Genomic DNA, 14,410 nt, shown 5'->3' with positions numbered 1-14,410 from the left:
CCTCCGGAGGGCGCATCCTTCTAAATGAGACACAGCTATAGTGATGTATTAACAACCTCCCAAAACATACTAGCAACCACGCAGAACACCTTAACAACTGCATTACAACATGGAAATGCCTTGGCAACCAAACAGAACATACTAGCAAACAAATAGCGATACGCAAAAACATTCATTGTATGTTAGCAACTGCATAGTAACACGGTAATGTCATTGCACAACAGAAACAAGCAATCAAAACATAGCATCAAGGCAGTGAATTTTGCATGTGCAACAACAAATCAAAAAGTCTCCAGAAAACATAAAAATGTAGTTTTATTGTTGTGGTTTAATTGAAAGTGTGCTGTTGTAGACTAGAGAGGAACTTTGTGTTTGATCAACTCCTGATGTGACAAAGTGCTCTCACTCTGGCAGTTACTGGAGCGCTGCTAGAGTAAAGGTTCAGCGCTGATGGACGGTTTCCTAACAACATCCTCTTCTCCACTCTCAGAGGACGGCCAAAATTGAGCTGAAATGGCTTTTACTGACCTGTGCACCAGAAACGGCTCCATCGCTTTAAACTCCATCCAAGCACTGAATACAGTTGATAGACTCCAATCAATTCTGCCACTAAAGCTGTTCCTTGCCATTGATTTTTGAATTTAATATTATAGAGTGCTTACTTTCCTCCTATTTATAACATATTTGGGTGCTTTTCTAGTACAAAACCAGAAAATAATTCTTCCCCTTTACACCGAAGCCAAAATCCACAGGCTTGCGTAAAGACTTTCCTTGTCTCTGACAGAAAAGCTTGATCAAACACACAGACAGAGCACTGCTTTCATGTGCTCACACTGTCCGTCTTAAAAAAAAATCAATATGCCACATTGAAATAGACAATTTTTTGCAGCCACTATCTGCAAATCCCAGACGCCAGGTCTGGAGAAAGACGAGGAGAGGAAGGAAATGGCGAATGGAATCGGGAAACGAGAGATAGTGGAAGAGGAAATAGAGACGCAAGGCGATGAGGGATGGGATTAGAGCATTGATATGATTCATATTAGCGTCTCAATAGAGCGTTCGAGCTGAGCTCGCGATACAAATTACCGCTGGGAAAGGCTAAGAATGGGCTCCGGTAGTTGACCCTCCGGATTTCATAACACCATTGATGCGTTAAGTTGCTCCTCCTCCCTGCGGCAGGCAGGTTCAGCGCTGGTGTGATAGAGAGTGGTTTATCGCTGGTGTCAAGCCTCCAAACATCATACTGAGAGTGAGAGCTCACACAGAACAACAGGAAAACAAAAGCAGCATGGGTTGCATCCTCCTGTAGGGCTTCCACAAAGCACGTCTAGTGATATAAGGAGTGTCGAGGAGGCCTGTTGGGCAGCTGTCCGAACAGACGCAACCCTGGAGGTATCAGTCAATCTGAATGTGATGTAACAGAACAAGAAATCGAAAACGAGAAAGCACATCAGGATGAGGCATTACAGTCCATGTCAGCGAAATCAGAGTGGGCGGGCGAGAAGGTACAAAGGTGTAGGACTCATCGCAGAACTGTCTGTTTCTCATCCTCTCAGGGCTCATTGTCCTGACCTCGCGTGTCACTCGAGGAAGTGCATTTACCTGCCGGCTGCAGCGCGGCAACCATAACGCAGTTCAATCTGTCAAGACTCCAACAATTTGAACGCTCGCCGCACCTCCCTGCAAAGGTTGCAAACCTCAAACCAAATAGGTGAGGAACAAGTTAATTAGCCTGTCCATCAGCTAGGCTTTCTTCGCTGTTAAAGCGCCGCTGTAATGGCCATGTTAGCCGAAGCGACTCTTTATCCGGGAAGTTATTTCAGCCTTTCTTCACCTGGCTTTAGTCAGCAATCACGCAGGGTGGATGGCCTGGCGAAGTGTCCTCTTCCAGTGATCCGTCTTGTCAGTCAGCACAGCGTGTGCCTCCCATAGGAGTTGGCCAATCACTCACAGTGTAAATCTGCATATAAGTGAAGAGCGCCGAGTCACTTTAAGTAATACCTATGCTGACGTTTATGCTTGGAATACGACTTTCTTGAAGCAGTTCTAAGTGATTTATTTGAAATATCAGGAAGAAAATGTCATTGCTTGACTGATCTCAGCGAATTAGGTGTCTGGAAATATCACTCAGACAGCCTTAGTCTCTACAAAAATGTGTGGATGGGATCTTTGTTTAGCCAGTCAGAAGACTTTGAGGCGCTTTCTGTCTGTCAGTCATTCATGATATAGCTTTTGACAACTTCTCTGCAAAAATGAGATGTGCTACTGCTCTCTGACTATAAAGGTCTCAACGGTTTGGGGAAGTTTCGTTCACACCAAGGAGGATAACGCTAACCAGCAGTGATGGGAATAATGGCATTATAAATAAATGGCGTTACTAAAGGCATTTTCCAGTAGCGAGTAATCAAACGAATTACTGTTTCTCCCGTACAACTGCATTACTTTTACTGACAATAAAATGTGCCGTTAATATAATTTCCGCATTGCGTTTATCTGAGGTAAATTCTGGCTTTTTCCCTCTGAGCACATCTTCCAGAAACTTGATAAATGTTCACGTTTGTTTACAAAGGTGGGCGTTTACCTGCTTGTCCGCGTGTCAAGTTGGTATCATATGGATTACTTTATCAGAGAATATTTATTTTCGACATGACTTAGACATTTCAAGCTTTCTATACATATATTTCTCATGTCTGTGAGGCAAGTATTCACAATAGTTACTTTCTCTGGTAAGTGGTTACTTTTATAATGATGTAACTCAGTTACTAACTCAGTTACTATTTGTAGAAGTAATATTTTTGAGAAATAACTAGTAACTCAGTCATTCTTGAGAAGTGGGACAAAACAGGGTGCAAAATTGAAAAAATAAAACCTTGCACTCAGACAAAGGAAACTACATTTACAGTGCCTTGCAAAAGTATTCATACCCCTTCATTTTTTTCACATTTTGTTTTGTTGCAGCATTATGTTAAACTGCTTTAAATTAGTTTTCCCCCACATCAATTTACACTCCATACACCATAATAATGACAAAGCAAAAACCAGATTTGCAAATTTTACAAATTTATTAAAAATAAAACACTGAAATAAGTACATTGCATAAGTATTCATACCCTTAACTCAGTACATAGTTGAAGCACCTTTACAGCCTCAAGTCTTTTTGGGTATGATGTGACAAGCTTTGCACATCTGCATTTGGCAATTATCTGCCATTCTTTGCCTCACCTTTTCACCTCTCAAGCTCTGTCAGCTTGGATGCCCAGTCAGCAAACAATTTTGGCCCAGATTTGGCATGCATCTGGCACAGCTGGCATTTATCCGGCACTGGCATACAGCATGTGGGCCAAACATGGCCCGAGTTTGGCAGAGATGGTACCGGTTTTAAGGCGGCACACAAGACCTGGGCCAGATGTCAAATGTAGTATTTGGCCCAGATGTCAAATATAGATATGTGGCCCACATAAGATTGGCCATATTTCACCCACATTTCAAATATTTTTTATATAAAATCCCAATGTTTTAATACACAAAGAAGTTTCCATCTTCATGTTTGCATTCTGGGTCTAATGCCTTGAAGTTAATCCAGGCAACAATGGAGATTTAATTATTTAAATTATGAAAATCAACTGTAATTGTTTGATTTCAGTTCATAAGTTGTTTTTTTTATGCCATGAATGTACACCAGTAGACTTTACTTTTCATAATTTATTAACATTTCTATAATGTGATTAAATCCTGCATTCAAAATTATAGCTAACCCTGGTGGATTAAAATGAAATTATGAAACTATTTATTTTCAACACCACACAACATTATTTAATCACAGTCAAAGTAACTATGAAATGTGCAACAGCAACAATACTAATGGCTTTATGGTTTTTAAACATTTAAAATTAAATGTATTGTTTTTACGTTTGTTTGTTTACTGGAAAAACTTTTACCCAGAAAAGAAACCTTATCAGAGCCCATCAGAGCAATTTTTTTTTCAAAAGGCGTTAATTGTCATTTGCAGTGCTTAATGGGATTGTAGTTTTATTTACCTACTTGGCTGTAACACACAGTCTCGTATTTTTGTCTTTTTGACAATTTTTATTTTTATTTTATTTCAGATCGAATGTTTTAAATGTTGTGATTCACGTTGTAGCTGGTTGTTATGATTTATGACTTATAACGCTTTAATTAACAAATCTTAAATAAGGAAAAGTGAATACAAATACTCCCGGAACCATATGTCTTTTCAAAAAAGCAGGCGGACGCTGCAGTCTTGCACAGACTTCTGAAACCAAAGCGGTAAGTGCGAACATATGCATATGTATCGTTGCAAGTTTACTATATTCTTCTTACATTTTGCTTCGGATTTATTAATTAATTGACGTTACACGCGAGTGCCCTTGTTTTAGCAGCACGTGAACGCAGTTTTAATCTACGTGTTGTAAATACAATAAACTATGACACTAATTTTACTCCTGAAAAAGTCAGTATTTTTCTTATGTCACTTAAATTTAATCGTCTTTGACAGATGATTAGGGTTATAATTAATTGTAATGGTATTTGTTGTTGGAGCCAATGTAACGTTATATATTAAATTACAGATAAAATTATGCATTTTTGTTGTACCAATGTTTTGGAATTTCATTAGTGGTGTATGTCATGTTGAAATTGAGTAAATGCTTGGAAAGGGGTATACATGTTTCTTTATTCTACTTCACCTTGAATGTAATTTATTTAAATTAAACTAAACTATTTATAAATGGGCATCAATAATCATTGTCAATACACTCCAAATGTTACAAGAGATTAATTGTTGTGCAAAAATTGGTATCACCTTTATAGTGACCAAAATGATTACAATAACCAGTTGTCATTGATGTTCAAAAGTGCCTGGAATGACACCCAAATCATTTCAAGTTTTATGTTTAAAATATGCAAACAAAAAGTAATTTGATTTGTTGTATGTTTAAACATAATCAATAATGTGCACATTTTAAATTACAACATGACTAACATTTTATCCAGCATATATGAAATGTTCTAAAAAGAATAGTTATAGATATTTTGTCTGCTTCATAGCCCCATAGGGCCAGAATTAATAGTAATATTTAAAATCACTGTTTTACTTTTTAAATTTCTTCTTTTTGTTATGCTACTTTTCCAGATGACTACAAGAAAGCTAGACGTAAACTACCTCTAGCTGTTGATCACACAGACATTGATCAGACCGATGGAAGGAACTCACCAATTTCAAAGAAAAAGAAAGTAGGGGTTTGGTTAGATTGTTTGTTTATATTAATGTTTCGCACCACATTTACAAATAAAAGTATATCTTGGAATTGGTAAATGTGTTAGACCTAAGAACATTCTTTTCCCCGGAGAAGATGATGATGATGCTGATAATAATGAGACAGAAGAACGCCTGCATTAACCAAAATTTAAGAGAAGGGTAAAAAGCTTCTGCTTTTTAAAATAATAATGTATTTTATCACAGCAGATAAATGACCAAGAGATTTTGTACTTTTAAGCAGAATGTATTCCATACCTGATGCTCCAAATATTCCTAGACAGCACAACAAATTAGACCCTGGAAAGCCAAATTAGACCCTAAGCTCTTCCACAGTGTTCCTGACATCCCTAATGATGAGATGGAAGGCATTTAAGGAACCAAGTCAAAAACAAGTAAGAAGTGTCAGCTTTTTTTAATTACAGTGCATTTTATTACAGCTGTTAAAGGACTAAGATATTTTGTATGTTGCAGGAGGTATGCCTGGCATCATGTTCTCTCTGAGAGCTGTAAATCAAGCACTGAGGCCCTTTTAAGGCATGCCAACGTCGAGGTCAGAAGACCACCCCACAAACGTAGGGATATCCAGGGCACTCTGAACCTTCAAGGCTCCATGAGCCACACTACACCTGGGACATCCAGCAAACATCCAGTTACCAAAGTTGTGAGTATATTGTCTAGCCCTTTTCAGAATGCACTGATAGTGTGTCATGGGATTAGCCTCAGGATCATCTGATTTTGATTAATTCACATTGCCAGTGATTTTTGCAATCTGTGCATGCTCACACACACACACACACACACACACACACATAAAAATTCTGTAAAGACATGTGACATCAGGATGTGACAAGTAATGTACAAATAAGTGTTGCGTCTTTTCCACTTTTATGTATATTCCACTTTTTTCCTCAATTCTTTGTGGAAAAAGTACACTATCACTGCTGTTTTTAATTTGATTATATAGTGCTTCATGGGACTGCAGTTATTTCTAAAGCCTTTAAGTACACAGTCTTGTACCTTTTGTCTTTTTGTCCAGTTTTCAAAAATGTTTTTTGTTGTGGAGATTGTCATCACAATTTTTTATATCTCTCTTTATTTAAATGCTTAAAGCATGAATGCACTCTATAAGAGATTTAGAAAATGAAGGAGAGAGAGAATGTTTTATGTATATAGTACCTCAACACAAGCTCAAGGTTGCATAACAAAAACATACACTGAATTTAAAAGAAGTAAAAATAAACAAAATCCCAAGTAGAATTAATCTATACATATTTCACACAGTCATTTTAAGCTAAGTGGTAGTGTGTTCCTGAGATGTGTAAAATTATCTTTTACCCATAGTAGACAGTCAGAATTTGGGCTATTTCAGACAATCTAAACGATGAAGGGCTGGGGGAAGTAAGAAACGATAATTAACTGGAAGATGGGTAGATGGTAAAAGACAATACAGAATGTTTGTCTAAAGGTCATTGGTTCAGTTTTTGTGGTAATATTGTATTTTATCCAATAGCCATGTTACCTGTTACCTGATGCAAAAGCTAATTATACACCATGTGTGCTTGTGTTTTTCAGCGGCTGTGAGGTGCAACTGTCTGACATCTGAGGCCAAAGAAAAATTAATTCATGCCATCATTAAAAGATGGCTATATCTCGCCCCAGACAGAGATGGTGGCCGAAAAGAGAGGATGAAGAATAGAGTGTGTGAGGAGAGTACGACTAGTTAACAGACTTTAGGAATGGATGTTCCAAGGCTCTGTTCAGAGTGCAACTTGTTCATTAACAGAATCATTAATGTTTCAGAGTCATTTGAAGAGTGCTACTTCCTGACCATAAACCTGGACGCTCAAGTGTTATGTGAAGTGAAACTCGATGAGTAGAAACATGGATGTTCAAGTGTATGTCAAGTAAATTTTGTTCCTAATCAGAAACATGGACAGTCAAGCTTTAGACAAAGCATGAAACTTCATGATCAGAAACATGGATGATCAAGTGTTACATTTAAAATATAACTTCATGAACTAAAACATGGCACAGAACTTCTACTTACTTCATTTGAACAACTTTAAAATGTCAGGTGTCAATGCTTTGATGTTAACATGATTAAACATTTGTTAAGAATACTGTCTTTGTTGTGATTATTTATCTAGGAGGTTATGGCTGACATGTGGAACCCATCTGGTCCAGCATATAGGACCGGAATAGAGCCAGCTATGGTCACACAGGTGGCAGAGATATTGATCTCTCATGGCCTTTTTATGGCCCATATTTTGGCTGCCAGGTTTAGTTCACCTGTAGATCAGGCTTAGGTGTGGCTCAGTTTTGGGCATTCTGGTTAAACACTGGTGTTGATATGGTTTACTTAAGGCTGTGTTTTGGTTCAAATGTTACATTTTGATCTGGCCCAATTCAGGGCCAGTTATAGTTAATTTACTTGGCTGAGACTTGGGCCAGTTATGGCCCATGTGTGGCCCTTGTCTGGAATCCAGACCTGGTCCAGTCATGTACCGTAATTCACTGCTGTATTTGGGCCAAGTAAAAGTGGATTGTGTGGCCCATCACTGGGCCAAACCAATTTTGCTATGTGGGTGGGGGCTGGCAGACATTTTCTAGAGTCCTAGTTGTTCCAATCGTCTTCCATTATGGATAATGGAGGCTACATGCTACTGTGAACCTTCAATGCAGCAGATTTTTTTCTGAACTCTTCCCTAGATCATTGCCTTAATGCAAGTCTGTCACTGAGCTCTACAGGCAGTTATCTTGACCTCAGGACTTGGTTTTTCTTGCATTTTCCGCATTTTCTGAGAGGTGTATGCCTCAATTCAAATGAATTTGCCACAGTTTAACTCCACTCGAAGTGTAGTAACATCTAGAAGCAATATGAATGCTCCTGAGCTAAATTTCGAGTGTCCCAGAAAAGGGTATGAATACTTATGCAACGGGATCTTTTCAGGTTTTTATTTCTAATAAATTTGCAAAGTTGTTACAAACCTGTTTTGTGCTTTGTCATTATGGTGTATGAGATGTAGATTGGTGTGGAAAAAAAGTAATTTAAAGCAGTTTAACATAATGCTGCAACAAAACAAAATGTGAAAAAAATGAAGGGGTATGAATACTTTTGCAAGGCACTGTATGCATCTTATATGTACTAAGCTACTGAGCTATGCTTTGATACAACCTCCCAATTTTTCTCTTTTTTTCTTTTTTAAATGTGTTTTTAAAAGTTATATTTTTGCCAACTGTAAAGGTCCTTTTACACCAAAAGTAAAACTAATAAGCCTCAAGCTAAGCGAAGTGCCTCTGCACCTCACTCCTAATTTCTCTCAACACATGGGTAGGTGAGGTGAGGTGAAAAACTGGAAAACAGAGTAACTTGTGTTACTTATTTGAAAAAGTAACTCAGATATTTTCTTGGAAACAATCAGAATTGACTTTAGTCTAGGGGAACTTTTTTTGAAAGGCAAGGAGCACTAACACCAACTTTAATGGACACTTCTGGACTTATTGTGAAAGAGTGTTTGTCTTTGTCATGTTGAATCGAAATTTAATATCTTGCTCCACCTCTGAAACGACTTTCCATTTCTGCTGACAACTTCAAGGTGGTGTCAGTGTGAGAGGGGAAAATAGCCAAACAGGCATAGAACTCACAGTATTAAAACAAGGCTTGTTCACACCAAGAACAATAATAACAGCTATAACTACACTACCAGTCAAAAGTTTTTGAACAGTAAGATTTTTAATGCTTTTAATAGAAAGTTCAAAAGAACAGCATTTATGTAAAATAGAAATCTTTTGTAGCATTATAAATGTCCTTATTATCACTTTTGATCAATTTAAAGCATCCTTGCTAAATAAAAGTATTAATTTCTATAATTTTTAATAAATTCTATACTAAATTCTAAATATACTGAGAAATGCTGATCTTTGGATCTCTCTATTCATCAAAGAATCCTGAAAATATGTACTCAGCTGTTTTAAATATTGATAATCGTTTAAAAAAATCAACATAGTAGAATGATTTTTGAAGTATTACGTGACACTAAAAACTGGAGTAATGATGCTGAAAATGTTGCTTTGATCACAGGAACAAATTACATTTTTTATATATTCAAATAGAAAACCATTTTTTAAACAGTAAAAATATTTCAAAATTTTACTGTTTTTGCTATACTTTAGAACAAATAAATGCAGGCTTGGTGAGAGAGACTTCTTTAAATAACATTAAAAATCTTACAATTTAAAAACCTTTGACTGGTAGTGTCAGTATACCGATACTTGCAGCCACAGCAGCCAACAATAACAGTCTGTTTATTCTATGCTGCAGTTTCAAAGTAACAAAATTGAATGTACATGACCTGCTGCTATGTTTCACGGAGACACCAAAGGAAAACAAATGCTTTTCGATAAATAAGATCTTTCAAAGGCGAAAGGAGCTGGGAGAATCTGTCACTCAGCTCAGAGAGTTTCACATTTGAAAACAATATCAATATCAGTTTTTGCTGTTTTGGTTGCATTTACATGGCTTTATTCAGCAGATGTCCTCAGCATGCTACAAGTTCATCTAAACAGTGAATCTAGCTAGTGTAATCTATCAAATCTAACAATGATTTTAGCTAATGTAGTCAATGTAATAGAGTAAAAGGAATACAGTCTTTTTCACTGCAATTTCTAAGGAGGCAAGACAATGTTGTCGAAACTAGCGCTGGATGACTGAGGTAATTTTGTGCTTTATGGCACACAGTTTGCTGTATAAAGATACGCTGCACTTTCGTCTGCCATTTTGAATACACACGCCCTTAAAATTCCAAAGAATTCTGATTAGTTATCAGTGTTTTATCATTCATAAGCTGGAAAAAAATGGTTCTGAAAGTGATCCCAATAATATCGTTCCTATCCTCCTTTTCCTTCCCGTAAGAGATGGCACGGCCATTTGTAAATTTTATGGGTGTGGTTTCTGGTCTCATCCACGTCCACGTCAGCTATTTTTAGCTGTACAAAACAGCTTGTTTTGCTGCTTGATATTGCAAATTGGTGTCTTACCATATTATTTTAATGCATTATCTTAATTATGAGCACACTGGTTTGTAGTGCAAACAGTTTTACTGTTTACATGTTGTTATTCTTTTCCTTATTTCCCTATAGCAGCTAATGAACCAGAAGTCTCGCCCATAGGCTTACTTCAGCATTGAGGAAAAATGTGGATATATCAGTGGTTTTCAACCCCCCGGTTTGCACATTTTGTATGTTTCTCTTATCACTTTAGACATTTGCTCTATTTAATGAGTGCCCTGCGAAGTGAACTTCACAGGATATACCGCCATTCACCATTCATTCCAGTTCAAATGAAGCAAATATGTTCCATTCAAGAGCATTAAAGTGTAAGAGATGTGAATTTAAACTTTAAATACTGTATACAGAGGTATATTATGTCACTTCACACTTCTCTAGTAAGTTTATCTGTGTGTGAAGACGCTGCAGACAGCGGCGTAGAGTAAATCCGTGAATGAATGTTCCAAAGTGAGGTAAACTTAAACAGATTTCCCATGCTTAGGGAGCAATGCACACTGCGTAGGGACCATGTCAATCGCAACACAGAGCTTTCTTCTAACAAGCTGGTTATCTAAATCAGGTGTGTTAAAAAAAGAGAGACATGCAAAATTTGGAGAACGGGGATTTGCCAGGACTGGAATTGAGAACCACTGCTATATTCACCTTATTTTTTTCACCAGTTTCAACTTAAACACTTAAGTTCAGCAGCTGCCTTAAAATTTTAAGGTAAATCAACTTAAAACTACAAGTCATTTCAACTCACCACAATAAAATTAGTTAAAATGACTTATACTTTTAAGTTGTTTTAACTTAAGTTTTTAAGTTGAAACTGGTGAAAACTTTTTACAGTGTATGGGCGAGCCTCTTGGTTCATTAGCTGCTATACACTCTTAAAAATAAAGGTGCTTCACAATGCGAAGAACCTTTCATATCTAAATGGTTCCATTAAGAACCTTTAACATCTAAAGAACCTTTCTGTTTCACAAAAAAAGAGAAAAAAGCAAAGAAAGAGTTGGTTCTTTAAAGCACCTTTGACTGAATGGTTCTTTTTGGAAGCAAAAATGGTTCTTCTATGGCATCGCAGTGAAGAACCTTTTAAAGCATCTAACAAGAAGAATAACAACGTGCAGTAAATGGAAAAACTATTTGCACTACAAACCAGTGTGTGTTTATAATTAAGATAATACATTAAAATAATCTGGTAAGACACACCATTTTGCAACGTCAAGCAGCAAAACGAGCCATTTGTGATACTGGACCACAAAACCAGTCTTAAGTAGCATGGGTATATTTGTAGCAATAGCCAAAAATACATTGTATGGTCATGTTCCATGAAGATATTTTGTCAATTTCCTACTGTAAATATATCAAAACTTAATTTTTGATTGGTAATATGCATTGCTAAGAAGTGAACTTCATTTGGGTAAATTTAAAGACGATTTTCTTTTTTTGCATCCTCAGATTCCAAATTTTCAAATAGTTGTATCTCAGCCAAGTATTATCATATCCTAACTCTACTATTCTCTTAAATTCAGTACAATTTTAGAACATTACCTTTATAGTTATAGTTATCATTCTCGGTTTGAACAGGCATTAAATGCCATTAAATGTCTCTAATATACTTCGGTTAAAAATTCTCCCTGGGCCCTTTAAATGCAAATGAGCTCTGCTCGCCCCGCCCCTCTCTGCTGTGGGATTACAAGCTGTAATGTTTACTTTAGCCGCCTTCAGCTGCAGTTATCGGCGAAACTCTGTATAATGTGCCAACAAGCACATTATTAAAGAAGACCATTTGCAAAGATTCATAAAAAACCCCTTTACTCACTTCTGCTGTGGGTGAAGCTGCATCACGAATGATTTTTTAAAACAAAAGTAACATTGTCCTCTGCCTCTTAAGCGGCTCAGATGTCAGGAGTAAATGACTACTGCTATGTTCATTTTTACATCCAACAACAGAACACCTCTTCCTCTGCACCTGAGTCACACAATGGCGATCGGAGTCGGACTGTTTCAGCTCGGTGAGGGCGGGTCTAAGGTAAGATGCTCATGTCAATGAACTGTGTTTTCGTCACACTGACAAGAAGCTGAGAATGACCTGATTTTAAAAAGGGGATATTACATTTAAAGATTAAAAAATACCACTGGGTGGATTTTTATCATTGTAGGGTGGTTGTGTACACAAACCGCCACAATTGGATTGCAGAGGCCCGGAAAATGATAGCACTTCAACCGAGCAAAACTGTAGCAAATTGAGAAGGTGAGTGGGTGCATATTCAGATGTCTTCCACCCAAAACCCTTTGCCTAATCTCAAATTAACCTAGCTGCTGTCCCGCTGGCTTCAATGTTTGTACTTTGAATAATGGTGAATTTCCAAGAGGTCACGGTTGTGTTGGTGGCATTTCACTCGCGAGTGCTTCCCAAATTTGAGGCGACACGAAATGGGGTTTGCAGAAGCAATGTCCTATAAGTCAACACGAAATCGAAATGCATGCTGTTTACTTTTTAATGCACATTCTTGGTCTTACCGTGCATGATTCACTGGTGCACAATGTTCATAATGTTTGCCTTCGTAAAACTTCTATCAAACTGCAATAACATGCTCATCTGCCCCTGAATCTGAAACGACTTTCCTTTTTAGGCGACGCTATGAATCCTTACTTTCAACCCCTAGCCTCCAACCGCCAGGCTCCTTATGCACACTTTTAATGAATCAGCCAATGAATAAAATCAATGCCCATCTAAAAACGGTGTGGTTTGCGAACACAGGTTTTTGTTCACATTAATAGCAGACACTGTGTACATGCATCGACAGGCCGTGATCTTTTTCACAAACTGTCTGTGAATCCAAACAAAATGTTTGACCATTGGGCAAACACACTGTGGACACTTCAAACAATTACAGTAATTAATATGCAGAGCTGCATCTTCTTGTTTAAACTGATGAACCACATACGCATTCGGTGTGTGTCCCAATCAATCTGCATCTATCTATCTATTGCAAGTTTAATATCTGTATCTCTCCTACACTAACAGTATATTTATTGCTGCTAGTCTCTTGATCTAGATGCATAAATATAGCATTCCATCAGCAGATCCACACGGATATGATAAAAAAAACTTTATTATTCATTATTCCTCTAATTAAGAGAGTTCGTTAACTCACTCTCTGGCCCCAGGGGGGTTTATTTTGCTGATGAACACATAAGTAGTACGCAACGGAAATGCCAATTAACCCCATTTACGGGTTACGGCTTCTAGATACTCTACACCTGCAGAAAGACACACTGCAATAAAAATACCTCGATGGAGAGACAAATTCTTCATATTACCAGTAACATATACCATTCAAACACAAATGTGAGAAAAGAAATCACTCTCATGCGCACATATATACATGCAATGTGCTGGAGCCAACATGTAACGGGCGAAATGGATACAAACATGGTCATTTAACATTGAAAAAACCTAAATGGTGCTGGAAAGGTGAGTCACACACTAGGCTGATTGTCACTTTGCAGTACGTGTCAGCTATAAGGGAGATCTGACTGTTAGCATTTTGATATGTGAGCCTTCAAGGCAATACCAGGCACATAACACAGTGCTGAATAACCTATGCTTAAATTGCAGGTGCATCAGTCACAAAGCTATCAAATGACTTAAAATGTCAAGGAGAACATCTCAGAAATAACAACAATAAGCCAGACATGCACAAACGGCATCAGAGAAATGGAATAGCGACTGAAAGTTGGCACTTACTGACAGAGGCAGCCTTCACAGCATAATTGCTAAATGCCACAAAAGTATGGCTTAAATCAAACTCACAGAATTGAATCGGCACCTCTGTGACCCAGAAGAATATACAAAGCTAGGCTTGACAAAAGAGGATTTTACAAAGCAGCAGCTCAAAAAATGCTTGTAAAGGTAGTATGTAAGAAGTACAAAACATACAGAAGTAATGTGGCTTGATGAGTGACCTTTCACCCTATTACCTACATCCAAACTTCTTAGGTTTGAAGAAAACCAAACCGATGTGTTATTAACTTGTCATTAGGTCTCATGATTCCTCTGGATTTTTGTATAACTGC

General features: G+C 37.4%; 1 long non-coding RNA gene across 2 annotated transcripts; it reads left to right on the top strand.

Moving 5' to 3' along the window:
- The first annotated feature begins 2,996 nt into the window (after positions 1-2,996).
- LOC141290181 (uncharacterized) lies at positions 2,997-7,743 on the top strand. Of its 2 annotated transcripts, XR_012340065.1 has the most exons (5): positions 2,997-4,287; positions 5,153-5,437; positions 5,520-5,670; positions 5,750-5,939; positions 6,851-7,743. It is a non-coding gene; the product is annotated as an uncharacterized lncRNA (long non-coding RNA). The 2 variants fall into 2 exon arrangements; XR_012340064.1 differs by having other exon boundaries at positions 2,997-5,437.
- Positions 7,744-14,410: the final 6,667 nt, after the last annotated feature.

Source organism: Garra rufa, chromosome 17, assembly GCF_049309525.1.
Source record: "Garra rufa chromosome 17, GarRuf1.0, whole genome shotgun sequence".
Classification (NCBI taxonomy): domain Eukaryota; kingdom Metazoa; phylum Chordata; class Actinopteri; order Cypriniformes; family Cyprinidae; genus Garra; species Garra rufa.
The sequence above is the reverse complement of the archived record's forward strand: the minus strand, read 5'-3'. Positions and strand labels throughout refer to the sequence as shown.